We start from the raw sequence: 21,126 nt of genomic DNA on the forward strand, positions 1-21,126 counted from the left end.
CCCCACCCCCAGGACCCACTAACCACAAGTGGCAGGTGTGCCCCAGTGGTCAAAACACCGCATAGTACTTGGAACACTGGACCAGCATGCCATTCTTTCTGGTCAAAAAACAAACAAACAAACAAAAAAAAAACCCAAAACTTTATTGGGGGAAGGGTTTAAAAACTGTCACTTGTTTAGAACCACTTTGACCTGTTCTGGGACTGGCCACCACCATTACAAATTAAAATAGAAGGAACTTTGCTGCAGGAAAATAAGATAACAACAATTTAATCTGACCCAATAGGGTAGAAGGAAAGGGAGAGCCAGCAGGGTAGAGAAGTGAAGAAAAAGTCCAGTTACCAGTGAGAGGATGGTTTGAGGTAGAGTTGCAGCTACGGGAGCTGGTAGGGTGTGGCAGGACCTGCTGCTGTTGAGGTTGGGGACTTGCCTACTGCCACCACAGCTTGCCGCCACCCACTGGGGCAACTGCCTCCCACAGCAGCTCCAATAAAAAAGAGAGAATGAGAGAATCCATGAGTATTGTTTCCTTTTAAAAATGGCCGCTTAGCTTTGGCCCCTTCCTAGCAAGCCCTTCTCTCAGGACGTCAGAGATAGAGCTAAGTCCAAGGTACCATACAGGCTTTGTCCCCCCAGCTCTGGTGATGTCCAGAGGTCATGGGTGCAGTTCAGCTCCTCAGGGGGTGCAGTTTAATTCCTCATCTGCACCAGGCTGCTCCAACAGAACCTATGAAGTAGTACTTTTATTTTAGTTACTCTTGGTCTAATATTTTTACTTGGTATTCACAGTTTCTGAACTCCACACACACACACACACACACACACACACACACACAAGTTATCTCCATAGACTTTGCCACATCTCCTTCCCATTTTCAGCCAAACTTCAGTGAAGAAAAATAACAAGCATAGAGTATTTATTTTAACACATTTTCATAATGTTCCAACTTTCCATTTTAGTAAGGAAATTATGAAATTACCATCTATTGTCATCAGTTTTCTTATTGTTTTAAAATATTTCAAGACTGCAAAAAAGATGATGTCCATTTCACAGTGTTGGCAAGCTTAATTATTTGTATTAATCCTCTTCACAGAAAAAATGAAAAATTTCAATTAATTAAAACAATTCTTAAAAATTGTGAAGAACTCACAATACAGCAGGAAACACTGGCCAAAAAATTGAAAGGAAAACAGGAACTTAGAATGAATAGGTAACTTAAGAGCTATTTGGTCCTGGGGGCTTTTGTGACCTTAGTAAATCTGTAATTTCATTTTGTAAGTACCTTTTAAGGCAAGAGATAGAAATTAAATTCCCACTTCTGAAGTTTGAGTCTAATAGCTTACTTTTCCCAAAGTAAGTTGAGACTCCAAGAGTACTTTATCAGGTCAGTGTCCTCAAAATATTGAGACAGGCCTTCTCAGTCATCTTAGTATGGGAACTAGAGGTCAGTCAAGGTCTTGTGAGCCTTAGGAGGTCTATTATCATTAGTTTAAAAATGCAGATTATTTTTCAAAGGCTAGTGAGGGGCCTGAAGGCTAGGAGAAACTTCTGTCCTTGTCTAAGTCCTTTGCCCATTCCTGATCGCAGAAACAATCACTCCTCTCCATTTTAAAACAAAAAACAATGTAGTTGGGAAGTTTTTTCCAGTTCTAGATCTAGATAAATATGTTCTAAGAATTTCATCTTTATTCTTAGAGTAAGGATGAGGTCACTCCCTCATCATCTGTCATGTGAAGCCCTCCATTCCCCCCTCCACACAAACTCTGTTCTTGATGCCCCCAAATCCTAAAATGTAAGATAAATATTCTTGGCCTGCTCCATTATTTGTAAATTACAAACGTGAATTCTCCATATGTATGTTACTGAATTGATTGTTTTTCCTTTGCTAACCGATTTGGTGCTATTTTGAGCCCCCAAAGAACCCAGGTGCAGTACAAGATTTTTGTAGTGTCCTGCCACATTCTTGGGGGTAAATCAGAAGTAGAGAAGCCTTGAACACAGAACCTGGAGCCTTATCCACTAACCTTGTTCTCAACCCTGGTCCCCCAAACCTCTATATCCTCAACTCTTTTATCAATTTGGGAGGCAGATGTTAGTCTTGTCTAAAGACTAAAGTATGATCTAAGACTAAAGTCTGGTCTAAGATTTTATTCATGTCTAAAGATTTGTTTAGTCCTGTCTTCTTGTCAATAAATTAGCAATTAAACTTCTTTCTCTCTTCAAACGTTGTGGAGTCATAATCTGATCTGTGCAAGTCAAACTGTGAGTCCAGTTGCTCAGTCACAAAAGACAATGGAATAGAACAATGAAAACAGGAGCTGTTTGATTCTTTCAAATAAACTAAGCTTTTGCTTAAAAACAGAAGAGATCCAAACAAATAAAATCAGATACCACAGAAATATAAAGTATCACAAGAAACTACTATGAACAACTATACACCAACAAATTGGACAACCTACAAAAATGGATGCATGCCTAGAAAAATTTGTCCTACTGAAACATGGAGAAATAGAAAATTTGAAGACTAAGGAGATTGAACCAGTAATCAAAAGTTTCCTAATAGAGAAATAGCCATATCTAGATGGTGAATTCTAACAAACATCCAGGGAGAATTAAAATTCTCAAACTCTTTCAAAATGTAGAAAAGGAGAGCTTCCAAATATTGCAAGGTAAATATTAACACTGAAACCAAAATCAGACCAGAGTGTCAAAAGAAGAGGCAGAGGTTGTTCATTATTTTGCTCTCCCTCACAAGAACAACTAACAACTATTCAAGAACAAAACACTACTGAGAAAAACCTACAACACAAGGGGTGAGGTTGAAGCACCTCTGGCACCACAGACACAAGCATGGGGCATTAGAAGCAATGTTACAGTAATCCACATCTATTTTGGGGGTCAGAGATAGAAGGGATGCCAAAGACACTGCTGAGGGAGCAGACAGGAGAGGCCTGCCTTGCCCTGTGGAATTCTCCCTGGTCGGTGGGAATCAAATCAATGCTGCAGAAGCTGCAGACAGCTTCACAGCGCAGTGCTCAACACACTGTGCCACTGGGGAGACCCGTTAGGGGAATTGGTTTTGGGTTCACCTCACTGCTAATGGAACACCTATCAATTACAGCAAGAAGTCCAAGCTGAAGTTGTCCATTTATCCAGCCCCCACCCCAGGTCTCCACTGTTGTCGTTGAGCCCTACAACTCCATCCTCACCATTCACAACACTCTGAGGCACTTTGATTTTGCCTTCATGTTAGACAATGGGGCTATTTGTAACATCTGTCATAGAAACCTCAGTATTGAGCACCTAACCTATATTAACCTTAACCACATTATTAGCTAGATCGCTTTCCCCACCACTGCTTCCCTCAGATTTGATGGAACTGTGAATAATATTGATCTGACAGAATTCCAGACCAACCTATTGCTCTATCTGCACATCCACTTCACTCTGGCCACATATGCCCCTGTCATATCTCCTGAGAAAGTTTACCATGAACAGCTTTCTGTGGCAGAGATCACCAGTGTTCTTTTAGCTAGCTAACTAGATGATGAAATGTGACCTTTGCCATGGTAAATACACGGCTTGCTGCCTGTTATTGTGACCATGTGGTTCCCAAAGATGTCAATTCTGCCTTTTCCACCATCAAGACAAAGCACAGCATCCAGTTTGTGGACTGGTAGGCTACTAGTTTCAAAGTTGGCATTAATTACCACCCTTCTACTATGGTACCTGGTAGAGATGTGGCCAAATTACTGTGAGCTGTGTGCATGTTAACACTACAGTAACTGCTGAGGCCTGGGCTCCCTAGACAACAAGAGTGACCTGATAAATGCCAATTATGCCTTTGTTCACTGCTACATGTATAAGCGCATGGAGGAAGGAGAGTCTTCTGAGGCCCCCAAGGACATGGCTGTCCTTGAGAAGTGTAATGGCAGGAAAGCACAGAGAGGGTTCTCTATGGATCTGGGAAGATGGGTAAAGGAAAGTCCTGGAGACCTTAGTGACATATTCAGGCTTTTAGTGAACTTTTTACCCCATTTGTAGTGAGGCAACCAGGTACAAGACAGGCATGGGGGTTGTGGTGCAAGGAGGCTGGTAGGCTGCCTAGTCCCAAATGAATCTTCACTTTCTCTGGGCTCACTCTGATGTTCCTTCATAGTCTCTTCCTCTCATAGCCACTCTCCACTCGGCTGCACCCTCCTTTGCTGCACTCTGTCCTCTGTGACACTGGCCTTAAAGCCTGTCTCTTGGCTCAGGGTTGCCCACTCATACATACCTACACCATAATCCAGGTGTCTACCATCAGGCATATGTACCCTGAGTCTACGCTCCCAAGTGCCTCCTGCATTCAAGGTCATAGGTGATAGCCACAGAGGCCAATGGCGCAAAAAGCCTGAGCAATCTTCATTTACCTTCCAAGAAGGATTATGAGGAGGTTTCTGTGGATTCTGTTGAAGGAGAGGGTGAGGAAGAAGGAAAGGATTACTGACTAAATGCCTTTCTTTTTAGCCCTGCAGCATATTACACTATAACTCAACTTCAACTTTAGCTGATAGGGACTCAATAGAAATCAAAAGAATAATCAGAGATTACAATGAACACTTATATGCAAACAAATTCAACAACCTAGAAGAGATGGACAAATTCCTAGAACAATACAATCATCCAAAGCTGGACAAAAAAGAAATAGAACACCTAAACAGACCAATTACAACAGCAAAATTGAGGTAGTAGTTAAAGTACTCCCAAAAACAAAAGCCCAAGTCCACATGGCTTCACAAATGAATTCTACCAAATGCTCAGCAGTGAATTAGTGCCTATCCTACACAAACTCTTTCAAAAAATTGGAAAAGAAGGAATACCACCAAATACATTCTATGAAGCCTACAATACACTAATAACAAAACCAAACTAAGACAGCACAAAAAAAGAAAATTACAGGCCAATCTCCATAATGAACACTGATGTAAAAATCCTCAATAAAATCCTTGCCAACAGAATCCCAACAATGCATCAAAGGGATCATATACCACAATCAAGTGGGATTCATCCTAGGGGCACAATCAATCAGTGTAATCCAACACATCAACAAAAAGAAAAATAAAAACCATATTATCATATCAATAGATGCTGAGAAAGCATTCAACAAAGTCCAACATCCATTTATGATGAAGGCCCTTGAAATTCTCAGGGTAGGGCCTCCCCGGTGGTTCCCCACAGCCTCTGCAGCACCAGTTCTATCCCTGGCCACCCGTGAGGGTCCCACATGGTTCACAGAACTCTCCTGCCATGCCCGCTGCTCCCTTCAGCAGTGTACTTCATCAGTCTGCCTTTTCTCCTCCCCGCTCTGGCTCTGGTGAATTCTCTCACCTTCCCATGCTTCTGACTGTACCCAGTGCTTGTATAAATAAATAAATAAATCTTAAAAAAAATTCCCAGGGTAGAAGAAACATTCCTTAACATGATAAAAGCCATATACGACAAACGACAAACCCACTGCCAATATTATTCTCAATGGTGAAATTGTGAAGGACTTTCCTTTAAGATCAGGAACAAGACAAGGATGTCCTCTCTCACCACTGCTCTTCAATATAATACAGGAGGTCCTAGCCAGGGCAATAAAACAAGAAAAAGACACAAGGAATCCAGATAGGGAAAAAAGAAGTAAAACTATCACTATTTACAGATGATATGATAATATACATAGAGAACCCAAAAAACTCCACGGAAGAATTACTCAAAATAATCAACCAGTTCACTAAAGTAGCAGGATACAAAATTAACACACAAAAATCAGTAGCCTTCCTATACATGAACAATAACGCTGAAGAAGAAGAAATCAAGAAAACCATCCCTTATATAATTGAAACAAAAAAATTAAATACTTGGGAATAAACCTAACAAAGAGGTGAAAGACTTATAGAAAGAAAATTATAAAACACTGTTAAAAGAAATAGGAGAAGACACAAAGAAATGGAAAGTCATCCCCTGTTCATGGATTGGAATGATTAACATTATTAAAATGTCCACGCTAACAAAAGCAATATTTACAGATTCAATGCTATTCCAATAAAAAATCTCAATGATATTCTTCAAAGAAATCGAAAAAATACTAATGAAATTCATATGCAACCACAAAAAACTATAAATAGCCAAAGCCCTACTGATGAAAACAATGGAGAAAGGAGGCATCACACTTCCAAACTTCAAGCTATACTACAAAGCCATAATAATTAAAACAGTTTGGTATTGGAACAAAAACAGACACAAAGACCAATGGAACCATAGAAAGCCCAGAAACAAAACCACACTTATATGGACAACTAATCTTTGACAAAAGAGCAAAGACTATGCAATGGAAAAAGGATAGTTTGTTCAATGAATGGTGCTGGGAAAACTGGACCACCACATGCAAAAAAAAAGAAACTAGACCACTAAATTTCACAGTGCACAAAAAATCAACTCAAAATGGATAAAAGAACTGGACATAAGACCTGAAGCCCTAAAATATATAGAAGAAAATGTAGGTAAAACACTACAAGACATACATTGCAATAATGTCTTTAAGGATTCATCACCCAAGCAAAGAAAGTCAAGGAAAACATAAACAGCTGGGATTACATCAAACTGAAAAGCTTCTGCACAGCACAAGAGACATTAACCAAAACAAAGAGACACCCCACTGATTGTGAAAAAAATCTTTGCACTCCAGTCAACTGATAAGGGACTGATCACAAAGATATACAAGGAGCTCACAGAATTCAACAAAAACAAAATAAACAATCCAGTAAAGAAATGGGCAGAAGAACTTAAAAGACATTATTCCAAAGAGGAAATGCAAATGGCCAACAGACATATGAAAAAATGTGCAAGATCCCTTATCATCAGGGAAGTGCAAGTCAAAACTACACTGAGATACCACCTTACACCAGTAAGAATGGCACATATCAAAAAAGCAACAACAAATGTTGGCGAGGATGTGGTGAGAAAGGAACTTTCCTACATTGCTGGTGGGAGTACAAACTGGTCCAACCACGATGGAAAGCTGTCTGGAGATTCCTCAGTCTACTAAAAATGGGGCTACCATACAATTCCGCAATTCCACTACTAGGCATCTACCCAAAGCATACAAAAACATTGATTCAAAAGAACACCTGTACCCCTAAGTTCATTGCAGCACTATTTACAATAGGTAAAACCTGGAAATAATCCAAATGCCCCAAAATAGATGACTGGATCAAGAAGATGTAGCATATATACAAAAAGGAATATTATTCAGCAATCAAAGAAGATAAACTCATGCCATTTGCCACAATGTGGATAGAACTAGAAGGAATTATGCCCAGTGAAATAAACCAGAAGGAAAGAGAAAAATATCAGATGGTTTCGCTTATAGCAGGAATATAGAGGAACCCAACGAGACATCAGTGTAAAAAAATAATAACAGTACAAAGCACAACAAAGCAAAAATGGACAATTATAAATCAGAGACATACTGCAGGGGAGGAGGAGGGAGAGCGATCAGAGGGAGGGAGGGAGGGAGGAGCACAGGGCACTGAGGTGATGGTGCACGGGTGCATTGGTGAAGGAAACTCTATGGGGACTATACCTGAGGGGGTTGTAGGAGCCAAATATTGTTTAAAAATGAACAATGATGTAAAATTTTTTTTAAAAGTTTAAAAAAAAGAAAAAAAGGAAAAAAATCAATAAAGTCAAGCCAGAAAGGGAAGGAAAAAAAAAAAGAAAAAGGAAAAAAAAAATGAAGGTTATGTTTTCATTGTCAATATAGCAATACTGAACTAAGCCGGTGCCTTCATAGAGATTGAATGTTGTTGTTTCTGCTGTTCTCTGATATTTATGGCAAAGGTTCCCAGAAATCAAAATTCAAGTAGAAACTTGGTTGATAGAAGGAAATTTTGTGGAACCTCAGTAAAGCTCCTGAAACACTCCACAAGATTTCCCCCTTTCCTCTTGGGAAAGGCATTAGATGAATTTGTCCTATTTGGCTTACCTAGTAGAGTAAAACTAGAAGGAAGCATTGTAACTTGGGAAAATGGGTAACACTTTGACATGTACAGAAATATTCACACTGGTTTTCTAAAACGTGTATACAATCTTTCAATACCTGATATGTATGTAAATTGTCCATGATGATTGTTGCCTTGCAATATTGTATTGAATAGAAATTGTTTCTGGAGAAAATAGGGAGTAAAGGCTTCAACAGATTTCTATTGATGGAACTGTTGAGAGTAAAAATTTCCTACAAAGAACCGAATAGACCTGGAAATACACCTGATTTTTACTAAGTTTTCTTTGACATAATACTAGTAATTTTTTCCTTTTTTTGCATTTTGTTCTGAATCCACAAAGTTTTCTTGTTTTGAGTGACCAGGATATGCAGCAATGTTGTTTTTATTTTTCAGCAAAGCTAACTTGTGTTCACATTTTCTCTCTCCTTGATACCAACACAGCATGAAAATAGTGGTAGTAATTTTTTTTTTACTACTTATCTCAAAGTCTACTTTTGCATAACTTCCATAGGGATTTTGTCTGCTTAAACTAAAACAATTGGACATGAGTTTCATTGGGAGGCTTTTAATGGAATCTTCCAGGAAGTTGAAACAGAGCTGGACCAAGAACAGGAGAACTTGATGCTTTGTTTGTAGGCTCCAGGGACCTCCAAGGGAGGTGGGGAAGCTGCCTCCATGGGCAGGACTGGACAACACGGAAAAAGAAAAAGCCCTGGTACCCTCAAGAAGAGGAAGTCCACTTGGAGTCTGATGAGACCAACTTTGTTCTTGAAGCCTATGTGGACTGTATGTCAAGAGTTCGCTCTGATCCTTTATGGCATATTCCAAAAAAGCAGCTAAAATTGCTGTTTAGTTATTCTGCCCTGTGATTTTATGCAAAAATAGGTAATATGGTTTAAAAGTAGATTTGGATTGCAAACTTTTGCTACACTGTTGAAACAATTTGGGATCAAGGTTGAGAGAAACTGTTTTTGCATAAGTGGAATCAATTTTAATATTTTACCTGTGATATGATATCTTTGATGTTTTGTTTTGGCTAATGCCTGCAGATTTTTTTTTTGTTGTTTGTTTTGTTTTATTTTTTTGGCTTGGACTGATAAACTATTTCCCAGGAATGGAGGACTTTTGCTTTCCACAATGGACAATACTTGGAGAGACTAGTTTGCTTTCCAATGGGAATCCTGAGAAAAATTTTCATCTGAAACTGTACCCCAGCATCCATACATTTGATCTTCAACACCATGGAAATGATGGCAAAAAGTGAAGCTAATTCCATACAGGTTTTGTGGATGCCACCCCTGCTCCAAGACACCGGGAACTACAAATCCCAGGATCCCCAAAGGGAAGTGGCAAGGACCTAAAGGTGGAGTTAAGCAGCCATTTTCTCTATTTGTAAATAAAAATAAGCCATTATAGTGGGGTCAGGCACACTTGGCTAGTGCTCTTGGCCAGGCAGGTTTGTTCTCTGTGGGTCATTTGGGATTCCAGGTCAGCAGAATGTGTAGGACACATTTAAGAATTTATCTCCCTCTTTTCTCCCTGAGTTGTACATTTCTTCATTCCCCTTCCCTTGTAAATAAAGCTTTTTTAACCTTTAAAAAAGAACAAAGAAAAAAAAGAAAAAAGAAAACAAAAGAAAAAAATTAAAAAGTAATTAATTTTTTTATGATCAGGACACTAAAAAAAAAAAAACTTTAGCTGATAGGCATTAAAGCTTTCCGATTAGATTGTCTTCACTTTCATCTGTGAATCATATCTCCCATGTGTACCTCTTCTCTTCCATCAGTTCTCAAAGTAAAGGTTTTAAGAAAAAAAAAGAAGTTGAAATATAGCTTCTTTCTGAAATCATCTGGTCCATGGTTTATCTTATTTTTTTACTATAAGAGTTCTTTAAGTTCTTCTAGTTCCTTAATGTTCTTTTGCATTGATCTTAAATTCTTTCATTTTCAGAAACATTGCTTCCAGATTCACTTCAGTATCCTTCTGTTCCTTAATTTTCATCATCCTTGCAATCTTTGATAGTGCTGTCTCAGCCTTACCTTTACCCAAACCATGCTAGATAGTAATGCTTTGTCCCCACTTCTATGTCATGTGCATTTTAGATAATGTATGTGCATTGCTGTTGCTGCCATCTTGACTCAACATATATGGAGAATAAAACAAATGAATCAAAAGTGAATTTGTCATGTCTCTGAATTTGCTTTTGTTGATTTGAATTAAACCCTGTACAGATTCAGTATTTATAAGTTTTGGAGGATTTATACAAACATATATTTTTAAAAAAATAGCTAGCATCACTACTGACTCCAAATAAGTCTCCTTTTTTTCCCTCAGAAACTTGTATCTGTAAAGATTCATTTGGATATAAAATGACAGAAACTTAGTCCAACCCGTCCTAGGTAAATAGGAACATTTTTGGTTCACTTAGCTGAATAGGCCCAGATGGCATCACTGGGAACTGGATTCATTCATCTTTTAGTTCACTTATATTCTGTGTTGGTTCCATTCTCAGATAGGCAATTCTTTCATCAAAACATGGTTGTAATGGCAGTCATTCCTAATGAAAAATAAATCCCAATGTCAAGATGGTTGCACATTGAAGATGTTGGACATATCTTTTCAATATACTCACAGCTAGACTTATGCAAAACAAAGTCAATTACTCCTGAAGGAAAAACACACCAGGAATAAGTGCACATTAGGAATAATATCTGGAGGAAAGTGGCTCAAGCATGCAATGGTGCAGTCGAAGAGAGTATCCCAGGGGGCAAGGTAAGCCCTGGGATCTGGCAGGCTCTGCAAGCAGAAGAGCAGAAATGGAAAGTGGCCCTCATGTGGAAGGCCCTGGTAGACACCAACAAGCCCCAAGATGGGAACTGAAAGCAACCCACCAGTAGTAAGCCTCCACAGGCCTCTGTAAGCTCCACAACAGGACCTGGAAGCAGACAAGAAGTAGTAGGCCACCAAAAACTTCATCAAGCTCTCAGGTATGTAAATATGGGAAAAATCCCTTTTTAAGTTGTTGAATTGTATGATTTTTTTCAATGTATCTTGAGTATCTTTTATCAGTTGTATCTTGTGTACATATTCTTTATAATTTACTAGGCTTTATTTTTAATGATACTTTATTTTATTTTGCTAGAAACTTTTTAACTTGAGGTAATCCCAATTGTTTGCTTTTAATTCCCTTTCCAGAGAGTTCAGGTCACCAAAATTATCTTTGACATTGACATGATGAAATGCATCAACAAATGGTTTCTTCTATGTATTTTATTGTTGCGGTTCTTATGTTTAAATCTTTAATCCATTTGGATTTTTTTTTTTTGTATTTGGGGTTACCAAGTGATTGAATTTTATTCTTTTATGTGTGGATTTATAATTTTCTCAGCGCTATATACAAAAGAGACTGTCTTTTCCCTATTGTATGTTCATACTTGTTTTATCGTATATTAGATTCTGGTAAATACTTGGATTTACTTCTGTGATTTTGATTCTATTCTGTTAATCCATGTACCTATTTTTGTGCCAATATATATTGTTTTAATACTGTTGCTTTATAGTAAAGTTTGAAGTCATGTAACATGATATCTCCATTTCTCACCTTTACTTTGAAAGCTTACTTTTGCAATTTCAGGTCTTTTGTGGTTTCATTTGAATTTCAGTGTTTTTGTTCACTTTCTTTGAAAAATATTGCTAGTATTTTGATGGGGGTTGCATTACATTTTTATACAATTTTAGTCAAGATAATCATTTTGATTATTTTGGTTCTCCCCTTCCCTAAGCATAGATCTTTCCATCTCTTTTTTTTTTCTTTGTAAGTCCTTTATTAACATCTTGTATTTCTCATTGTATACAATTACTTATTAGTCAGATTGTTTCTAAGTTATTAATTCTTTTTGAAGAAATTTTAGTAAACAAAAAAGATAGACTCATGCCATTTGCAGCAACATGAATTGAAGGGCCTGTGCTCAGTGAAATAAGCCAGAAGGAAAAAGAAAAATATCAGCTGGTTTCACTTATAGGAAGAATATAGGGGAACCAAATAAGGGATCAGGAAAATAATAATAATGATAATAATAATATATTAAATGTAGTTATCTTCTTAATTTCTTTTGCTTCTTTTTCATTGTTTATAAAAAAGCTATTGATTTATGTATGTTGACTTTTTAACCTGCAATTTTGCTATATTCCATTATTTCAAATAACTTTCTGATGGAGTCTTTATGATTTTCTACAAATAACAGCATCTTGTCTGCAAAGAGTAATCACATTTCTTTTCTGATTTGGGTTCCTTTATTTTCACGTTTGTTTGTTTCTGATGGGTCTGACCAAAATCTCAAATTCTAAATTAAACAGAGTGGTAATGATGTCATTCTTGTCCTCTTCCTGATCTTAAGAGGAAAAAGTTTTCAGTTTCTAACCATGAAGTATTATATTGGCTGTTGGCTTGTGATTTATGGCCTTTATTACATTGAAAAAGTCACTTCTATTCCCATATTGTTTAGAGTTTTTATCATAAATATGTACTGAATCTTATCAAATGCTTCTCTGAATCTATTAGTATTATATCATTTTTATCTTTACTTTTGTTGATATGTATTATAATAATTGATTTGTGTATACTTCACCATCCTTGCATTCCCTAGAATAAATGCTCTTTATCATGGTGTATAATCCTTGTGATACACTATCAATATCAATTTACTAGCTTTTTTTTTTGAAGAGTTTTACATCATTGTTCATCAGGAATGTTGGTCTATAATTTTCCTTGTACAGTCTTCGGTTTAATTATTAGGGTAATTTTACAACAAAAATGTATGGAGAGCAATTTATTTATTTATTTATTTTTTTATAAATTTTATTGTTATATTCCCCATACAATTGCAGCCCCCCATTCTGACCCCAATCCCTCCCCTCCCGCCCCCGCCCCCCTAAAAGTGTCTCTGGTTCATAGTTTTTTGTTGATTTTGATTTTCACTTTCTTATAGTTATTCATTTTCCTGGTCCCTTATTTAAGTTTTCTAGATTCCTGCTATGAGTGAGACCATCCGGTATTTTTCTTTTTCTTTTTGGCTTATTTCGCTGAGCATGATCCCTTCCAGCGCCATCCATGTTGCAGCAAATTGCATGTGTTTATCTTTTTTGAATGCTGAGTAATATTCCATGGTATATATGTACCACATCTTCTTGATCCAGTCATCTATTTTTGGGCATTTGGGTTGTATCCAAAGCTTAGCTATTGTAAACAGTGCTGCTATAAACATAGGGGTGCAGGTGTTCTTTGGAATTGATGTTTCTGTGTCCTTTGGGTAAATACCTAGGAGTGGAATTGCTGGGTCATATGGAAGCTCTATGTTTAGTAGGTCCAGAAATCTCCACACAGCTTTCCACAGTGGTTGGACCAGTTTGCACTCCCACCAACAGTGCAGAAGAGTTCCTTTTTCTCCACACCCTCGCCAACATTTGTTGTTGCTAGTTTTTTTAATATGTGCCATTCTCACTGGTGTAAGATGGTATCTCATGGTAGTTTTGATTTGCATTTCCCTGATGACAAGTGATGTTGAACATTTTTTCATATGCCTGTTGGCCATTTGCATTTCCTCTTCAGAGAAGTTTCTTTTAAGCTCTTCTGCCCATTTTTTGACTGGATTATTTTCTTTGTTGTTGTTGAGTCTCATCAGCTCTTTGCAGATTTTTGTGATCAGTCCTTTATCATTAGTGTTGGGTGCAAAAATGTTCTCCCAGTTGGTGGGGTTTCTCTTTGTTTTTGTTATTGTCTCTTTTGCTGTGCAAAAGCTCTTTAATTTGATATAGTCCCAGCTGTTTATCTTTGCCTTCACTATCACTGCTTTGGGTGATGTGTCTGTAAAGATGTCTTTGATGTGCAAATCACGTAGTGTTTCGCCTATATTTCCTTCTATATATTTTATGGTTTCAGATCTTATGTCTAGTTCTTTAATCCATTTTGAGTTGATTTTTGTGTATGGTGTGAGGTGGTGGTCAAGCTTCATTCTTTTGCCTGTAGCGACCCAGTTTTCCCAGCACCATTTATTGAACAAACTTTCTTTGCTCCAATGCATAGTCTTTGCTCCTTTGTCAAAGATTAGTTGACCATAAATCTGTGGGTTTATTTCTGGATTTTCTATTCGATTCCATTGGTCTGTATGTCTGTTCTTGTTCCAATACCATGCAGTTTTGATGATTATGGCTTTGTAGTATAGTTTGAAGTCTGGGAGTCTGATGCCTCCATTCCCTTCTTTTTTTTTCAGGAGAGCTTTGGCTATTCGGGGTTTTTTGTGATTCCATATGAATTTCATCAATAATTGTTCTATTTTTTTGAAGAATGACATTGAAATTTTGATTGGAATAGCATTGAATCTGTATATTGCTTTTGGAAGGATGGCCATTTTAATAATGTTTATTCTTCCAATCCATGAGCAGGGGATGTCTCTCCATTTCTTTGTGTCTTCTTCTATTTCTTTTAACAGTGTTTTATAGTTTTCTTTGTATAGGTCCTTTACCTCTTTTGTTAGATTTATTCCCAAATATTTGATTTTTCTTGTTTCAATAACAAAAGGGATGGTCTTTTTGATTTCATCTATTTTTAGATACAATTTGAGTGGGATGGTTATTCTACTTTTAAAAGTTTGATAAAATTAATTTGTAAACCTGGATGTTCCTAGAGCTTTGTTTTTTGGAGGATTTTTAATTACTTTTAAAATCTATTCTTGTCGTCATGATGTTCAGTTCATCTGTTTCTTCCTGAGTTAGACTTGGGAGACTGTATTGTAGAAATTTATGCATTTTTTCAAGGGTATAAAATTTATTGGCACATAGTTGTTCACAATAATCTCTTATATGTTTTGTATTTCTGTGCTATTTTTAGTGATTTCTCCTCTTTTGTGATTCTGTTTATTAATGTTTTCTCTCTTTTTATTCTTGTTGGAGGTTTATCTATTTTTGCATATTCTTGAAGAACCAGCTCTTAGTTTCACTGATTATTTTGTAGAGCCTTTTTGAACTTTATTTTGTTTATTTCCACACTTGTTTTTATTATTTCATTTCTTCCAAAAACTTTGGGTCTTGGTTGTTTATCTTTTCAAATTGCTTTAGGAGTAGTATTAGATTGTTTATTTGGGAATTTTCCTTAACATTTGTTAATGCTTCTTAATCTGGGGCTGTTTGCAATTATTTTCCCCCTTAAGACAGATTTTGCTGTATCCTATAGGTTCTGGAAGTTGTACAATTAATTTTAACCACCTCAAGATATTTTTTTAAATTTTGCTTTAATTTCCCTTTTTATCCAATTGCTAATAAACAGCATGTTGTTTAGGGTCCATGAATTCATAATTTTCCTGGGTTTTTTTCTTATAGTTGATTTCAAACTTGATGACATTTATGGTCAGAGACTATACTAGGTATGATTCTTATTTTTGTAGTTTCATTGACATTTAACTTTCATCTTTATTTATGTCCCATGTGCACTTGAAAAAAATGAGTATGTAATACTTTTGGGTGGAGTGTTCTGTTTTACCTATTTATTCTAGATCCTCACTTAAAGCTTTTGCTTTCTGATTTATTATTTGTCTTGTTGACCTGTTCATTGTTGTAATTATGGTATTAAAACCCCCATCATTATTGTGCTGTTGTCAGTATCTCTGTTAAGTTCTGTTATTTTTTTTTAAAGATTTATTTATTGATTGATTGATTGATACATACAAGCACTGGGTACAGTCAGAAGCGCGGGAGGGTGAGAGAATTCACCAGAGCCAGAGTGGGGAGCAGAGCAGGCAGAAGGACCAACAGCGGGCGGCAGGAGAGGTCTGCATGCCATGTGGGACCCTCCTCCGGTGGCCGGGGAGCAGCTGGGGATCGAACCGGCACTGCAGAGGCTGCGGGCAGCTTCGCCACCCAGCTCTCAACCGCTGCGCTACCGGGGAGGCCCTAAGTTCTGTTATTAATTGTCTTATGTATCTTTGCGCTCCATCATTTGGTGGACATAGATTTATGAGTGTTATTTCTTTATGTTTTAGCCCTAATGTCATAGTATAGTGTACATTTCTATATTTTATTACCTTTTTTATTTGGATGTCTATGTTATAAAAATGTGTAGCTGTTTCCAATTTTCTTTTTGGTTACCATTTGCATGTATAACTGTCTCCCATCTTTTAAGTGTAAATCTATGTTTGACCTTATAGTTGATTTTATTTTCTTGCATTTCTTTTAATAATGTCTAACAGTTTTCATTGTACCTCCTTTACTCCATTTCTTCATAGGTATATGGTTGTGTTTTTTTTCTGGGAAGGTCATTATTCTTTCTTTCTTTCCTTTTTTCAGTATTACAATGTTGATAATGAAAACATAACCTTTATATTTTTTCTTTTTCTTTTTTTTTTTCCTTCTGGCTTGACTTTAATTTTTTTCATCTTTTTAAAAATTTTTACATCATTGTTCATTTTTAAACAATATTTGGTTCCCCCCACCCCCTCAGGTTTAGTCCCCATAGAGTTTCCTTCACCAATGCACCCGTGCACCCTCACCTCAGTCCCCTGTGCTCCTCCCTCCCTTCCTCTGATGCCTCTCCCTCCTCCTCCCCTGCATTATGTCTGTGATTTATAATTGTCCATTTTTGCTTTGTTGTGCTTTGTACTGTTATTATTTTTTTACACTGATGTATTGTCGGGTTCCCCTATATTCCTGCTATAAGTGAAGCCATCCAATATTTTTCTTTTTCCTTCTGGCTTATTTCACTGAGCATAATTCCTTCTAGTTCCATCCACGTCGTGGCGAATGGCATGAGTTTATCTTTTTTGATTGCTGAATAATATTCCTTTGTGTATATATGCCACATCTTCTTGATCCAGTTATCTATTTTTGGGCATTTGGATTGTTTCCAGGTTTTACCTATTGTAAACAGTGCTGCAATGAACATAGGGGTACAGGTGTTCTTTTGAATCAATGTTTTTGTATGCTTTGGGTAGATGCATAGTAATGGAATTGCCGGGTTGTATGGTAGCTCCATTTTTAGTACATTGACAGCTTTCCATGGGCCACCACATGCAAAAAGAAGAAGAAGAAGAAAAAGAAACTAGACCACTAACTTTCACCATGCACAAAAATCTACTCAAATGGATAAAAGAACTGGACGTAAGACCTGAAGCCCTAAAATATATAGAAGAAAATATAGGTAAAACACAACAAGACATACATTGCAATAACATCTTTAAAGACTCATCACCCAAAGCAAAGAAAGTCAAGGAAAACATAAACAGCTGGGATTACATCAAATTGAAAAGCTTCTGGACAGCACAAGAGACATTAACCAAAACAGAGAGACACCCCACTGATTGTGAAAATGTCTTTGCACTCCATCCAACTGATAAGGGACTGATCACAAAAATATACAAGGAGCTCACAGAACTCAACAAAAACAAAATAAACAATCCAGTCAAGAAATGGGCAGAAGAACTTAAAGGACATTTCTCCAAAGAGGAAATGCAATTGGCCAACAGGTATATGAAAAAATGTTCAACATCCTTTTTAATCAGGGAAGTGCAAATCAAAACCACACTGAGATACCACTTTACACCTTACACATATCAAAAAAAAAAAACTAGCAAAAACAAATGTTGGCAAGGATGTGGTGAGAAAGGAACTCTCCTACATTGCTGGTGGGACTGCAAATTGGTCCATCCACCAGAGGTATTTGTTTTGATACAATCATAATAGAATATTTTTTATTTCTTTCTCTTCTAAATTATTGTTTTGCATAGAAATGCAAAAAAAATGTATGTTGATTTTGTTCCCTACCACTTCACTGTGGCAGATTTATTTTAATATATTTTTTTAATTGAGCTTTTAGGGTGTTCTGTGTATATAATCATATCACCTGCAAATGGTGATATTTTTACTTCTTCTTACTCAATTTGGATTGTTTTTATGTCTTCATTCTGCCAAATTGCTCTACTTAGCTCTTCTAATGCTGTATCAAATATAGTGGCGAAAGTCGATATCCTTGTCTAGTACCTGATCTTAGAAGAAATTTTTTCAGGTTTTTCATCATTGAGTATGATGTTAGCTACATGTTTGTTATATATCATCTTTATCATATTGAGATAAGTTCCTTATATTCTCATTCATTGGCTATTTCATTTTATTATCATTTTCTTTATCGATATATATAATATTGGCATAGAATACTGTATATCTGTATATGATTTAGGGAAATAAATTCACCTTTCCTCAGATGTATGTTAACATCCCTCCCCCACCATAAAAGCACCTATATCCCTTTACACTTGGCTTTTGGAACCCCACCTCCTCCTTTGCTTCTATCCTGATTCTCCATCCCCCTTCCAGTAGCTTAAATTCTACAGCCCTATTTCTAGGAGTTATGTTGTTTTAGTTTTATCATTTTTTTCTATATATTTCACCACAAAGTGGTATTTTGTATTTGTCACTCTCCTTGTGAATTATTTCACCTAGCATAATTTCAACCAGTTCCATCCATATAGATGCAAATGGCAAGAGTTTATCTTTTTTGTAGTTGAGTAGTATTCCATTGTGTGTATATATCACATATTGCTAACTCTTTATTGAGTATATTTTTTAAGATTTATTTATTCATGCATACAAGAAACTGGGTACAGTCCAGGTGTGTGGGAGGGTGATAGGATTCACCAGAGACAGAGCAGGAAACAGAACAGGCAGACTGACTGAAATATACTGCTGAGGGGAGAAGCGGGAAAGACAGGAGAGGTCTGCCATGCCGTGTGGGTATCTCCATGACTAACCAGGGTTGAACCCACTGCAGAGTCTGCGGACAGCTTCATTACTGCTGAGGGGAGAAGCGGGAAAGACAGGAGAGGTCTGCCATGCCATGTGGGTATCTCCATGACTAACCAGGGTTGAACCCACTGCAGAGTCTGCGGACAGCTTCATGGCACTGTGCTCAACCACCTGCACCACCAAGGAGACCCTATTGAGTGTTTTTATAATATAGGACATAGAATCTTGTCCAAATCTATCTCTGGATCTATTGATACAATCTTGTGATATTTGCCATTCATTTTGTTGCTATAGTGAATTACATTGATTATTTAGTTTATGTTGAACCTGATTCCATCTTTTGATTAAGTTTCACTTTTAATGTATGGTTGGATTTAGTTTACCAAAATTTTTTATTATTTAAATATTTTATTTTATATAATTCTTACATCTTTTTTCATCTTTGCACAATCTATGCATTGTCATTTTGGTTATATTCCCCATACAATTGCACCCCCCTTATTTTGACTCTAGTCCTTCCTTTCCCCAACCTTCCCTCCCTCCTGCACCCCCCATAGTGTGTCTCTGGTTTATAGTTGCTTGTTGATTTTGATTTTTACTTTGTATTGATTAGTCTTTTTCCTGGTCTCTTATTTAGGTTTTCTAAATTCCTGCTATGAGTGAGACCATCCTGTATTTTTCCTTTTCTTTCTGACTTATTTCGCTGAGCATGATCCCTTCTAGCTACATCCATGTTGCTGTAAACTGCATGTGTTTATCTTTTTTGATTGCTGAGTAAGATTCCATTGTGTTTATGTACCACGTCTTCTTGATCCAGTCATCTATTTTTGGGCATTTGGGTTGTTTCCAAAGCTTAGCTATTGTAAATAGTGCTGCTATAAACATAGGGGTGCAGGTACCATTTGGAATTACTGTTTCGGTGTCATTTGGGTAAATACCTAGGAGTGGAATTGCTGGATCATATGGAAGCTCTATGTTTAGTAGGTCAAGAAATCTCCACACAGCTCTCCATAGTGGTTGGACTAGTTTGCACTCCCACCAGCAGTGCAGGAGAGTTCCTTTTTCTCCACAACCTCGCCAACATTTGTTGTTGCTAGTTTTTTTAATATGTGCCATTCTCACTGCTGTGAGATGCTATCTCATTGTAGTTTTGATTTGCATTTCCCTGATTACAAGTGATGTTGAATATTTTTCCATATGCCTGTTTATCATTTGCATTTCCTCTTCAGAGAAGTTTCTTTTTAGCTCTTCTGCCCATTTTTTGACTGGATTATTTTCTTTGTTGTTGTTGAGTCTCATCAGCTCTTTGCAGATTTTTGTGATCAGTCCTTTATCATTAGTGTTATGTGCAAAAATGTTCTCCCAGTCAGTGGAGTTTCTCTTTGTTTTTGTTATTGTCTCTTTTGCTGTGCAGAAGCTCTTTACTTTGATGTAGTCCCACCTGTTTATCTTTGCCTTCACTATCACTGCTTTGGTTGATGTGTCTGTAAAAATGTCTTTGATGTGCATGTCATGTAGTTTTTCACCTATATTTCCTTCGATGTATTTTATGGTTTCAGGTCTTATGTCTAGTTCTTTAATCCATTTATTTATTATAGTTTTCTCACTCTTTTCATGGTGAACTTAGATGTTTATATATATTGTTTATTCCTAGAGGCAATAGAAAGTTACATTTTGTTTTCTGATGCAACCATTCATTCTGTCCCTTATGATTGATGATTGTGTTCCACTTCCATTAACAATGATTATTCCTATGTTAGAGATTGCTACTGCCATATTTTCTTTAGTTTTCTCATTCTATCTATCTTCTTGTACTATTTTTGTGAACTTTCTTCTCTTTGGTTTGGATCGAAGAGTTGCTTTAAACATTTCTCATAGGGTAAGCAGGGTGTTGGCAAGCTTCTTCAGGTTTTGTTTTTCTGGGAAGGCCTTTATTCTTCCCTCATAACTGAAAGCAAGTCTTCCGGAGATAGTATTCTTGCCTGAGTATTTAAATTTTTGAAAATTTTAATATGATATTGGTTTCCCTCTTAGCTTATGGATTTTATTGGGAAGTCTGATGGAAGCCTGATAGAATTACCTTTACAAGTTACTGCTTGTTTCTCCTAGCCACCCTCAATAATCTTTCTATCTTGTATTCTTGATTGTTTCACTACTATGTATCTCATTGCATTTAGATAATCAGCTGTTTATTTAGATTCATGGACTTATGTATGTACTTTCTTCTCTATGTTTGGGCATTTTCCTTTAGTGTTTCTTCTAATAAGCTCTCTGTTCTCTTTCCTTCCTCCTCTGGGAAAGATAGTT

The sequence above is a fragment of the Talpa europaea genome, assembly GCF_964194135.1.
Source record: "Talpa europaea genome assembly, chromosome: 4".
Taxonomy (NCBI): Eukaryota; Metazoa; Chordata; class Mammalia; order Eulipotyphla; family Talpidae; genus Talpa; species Talpa europaea.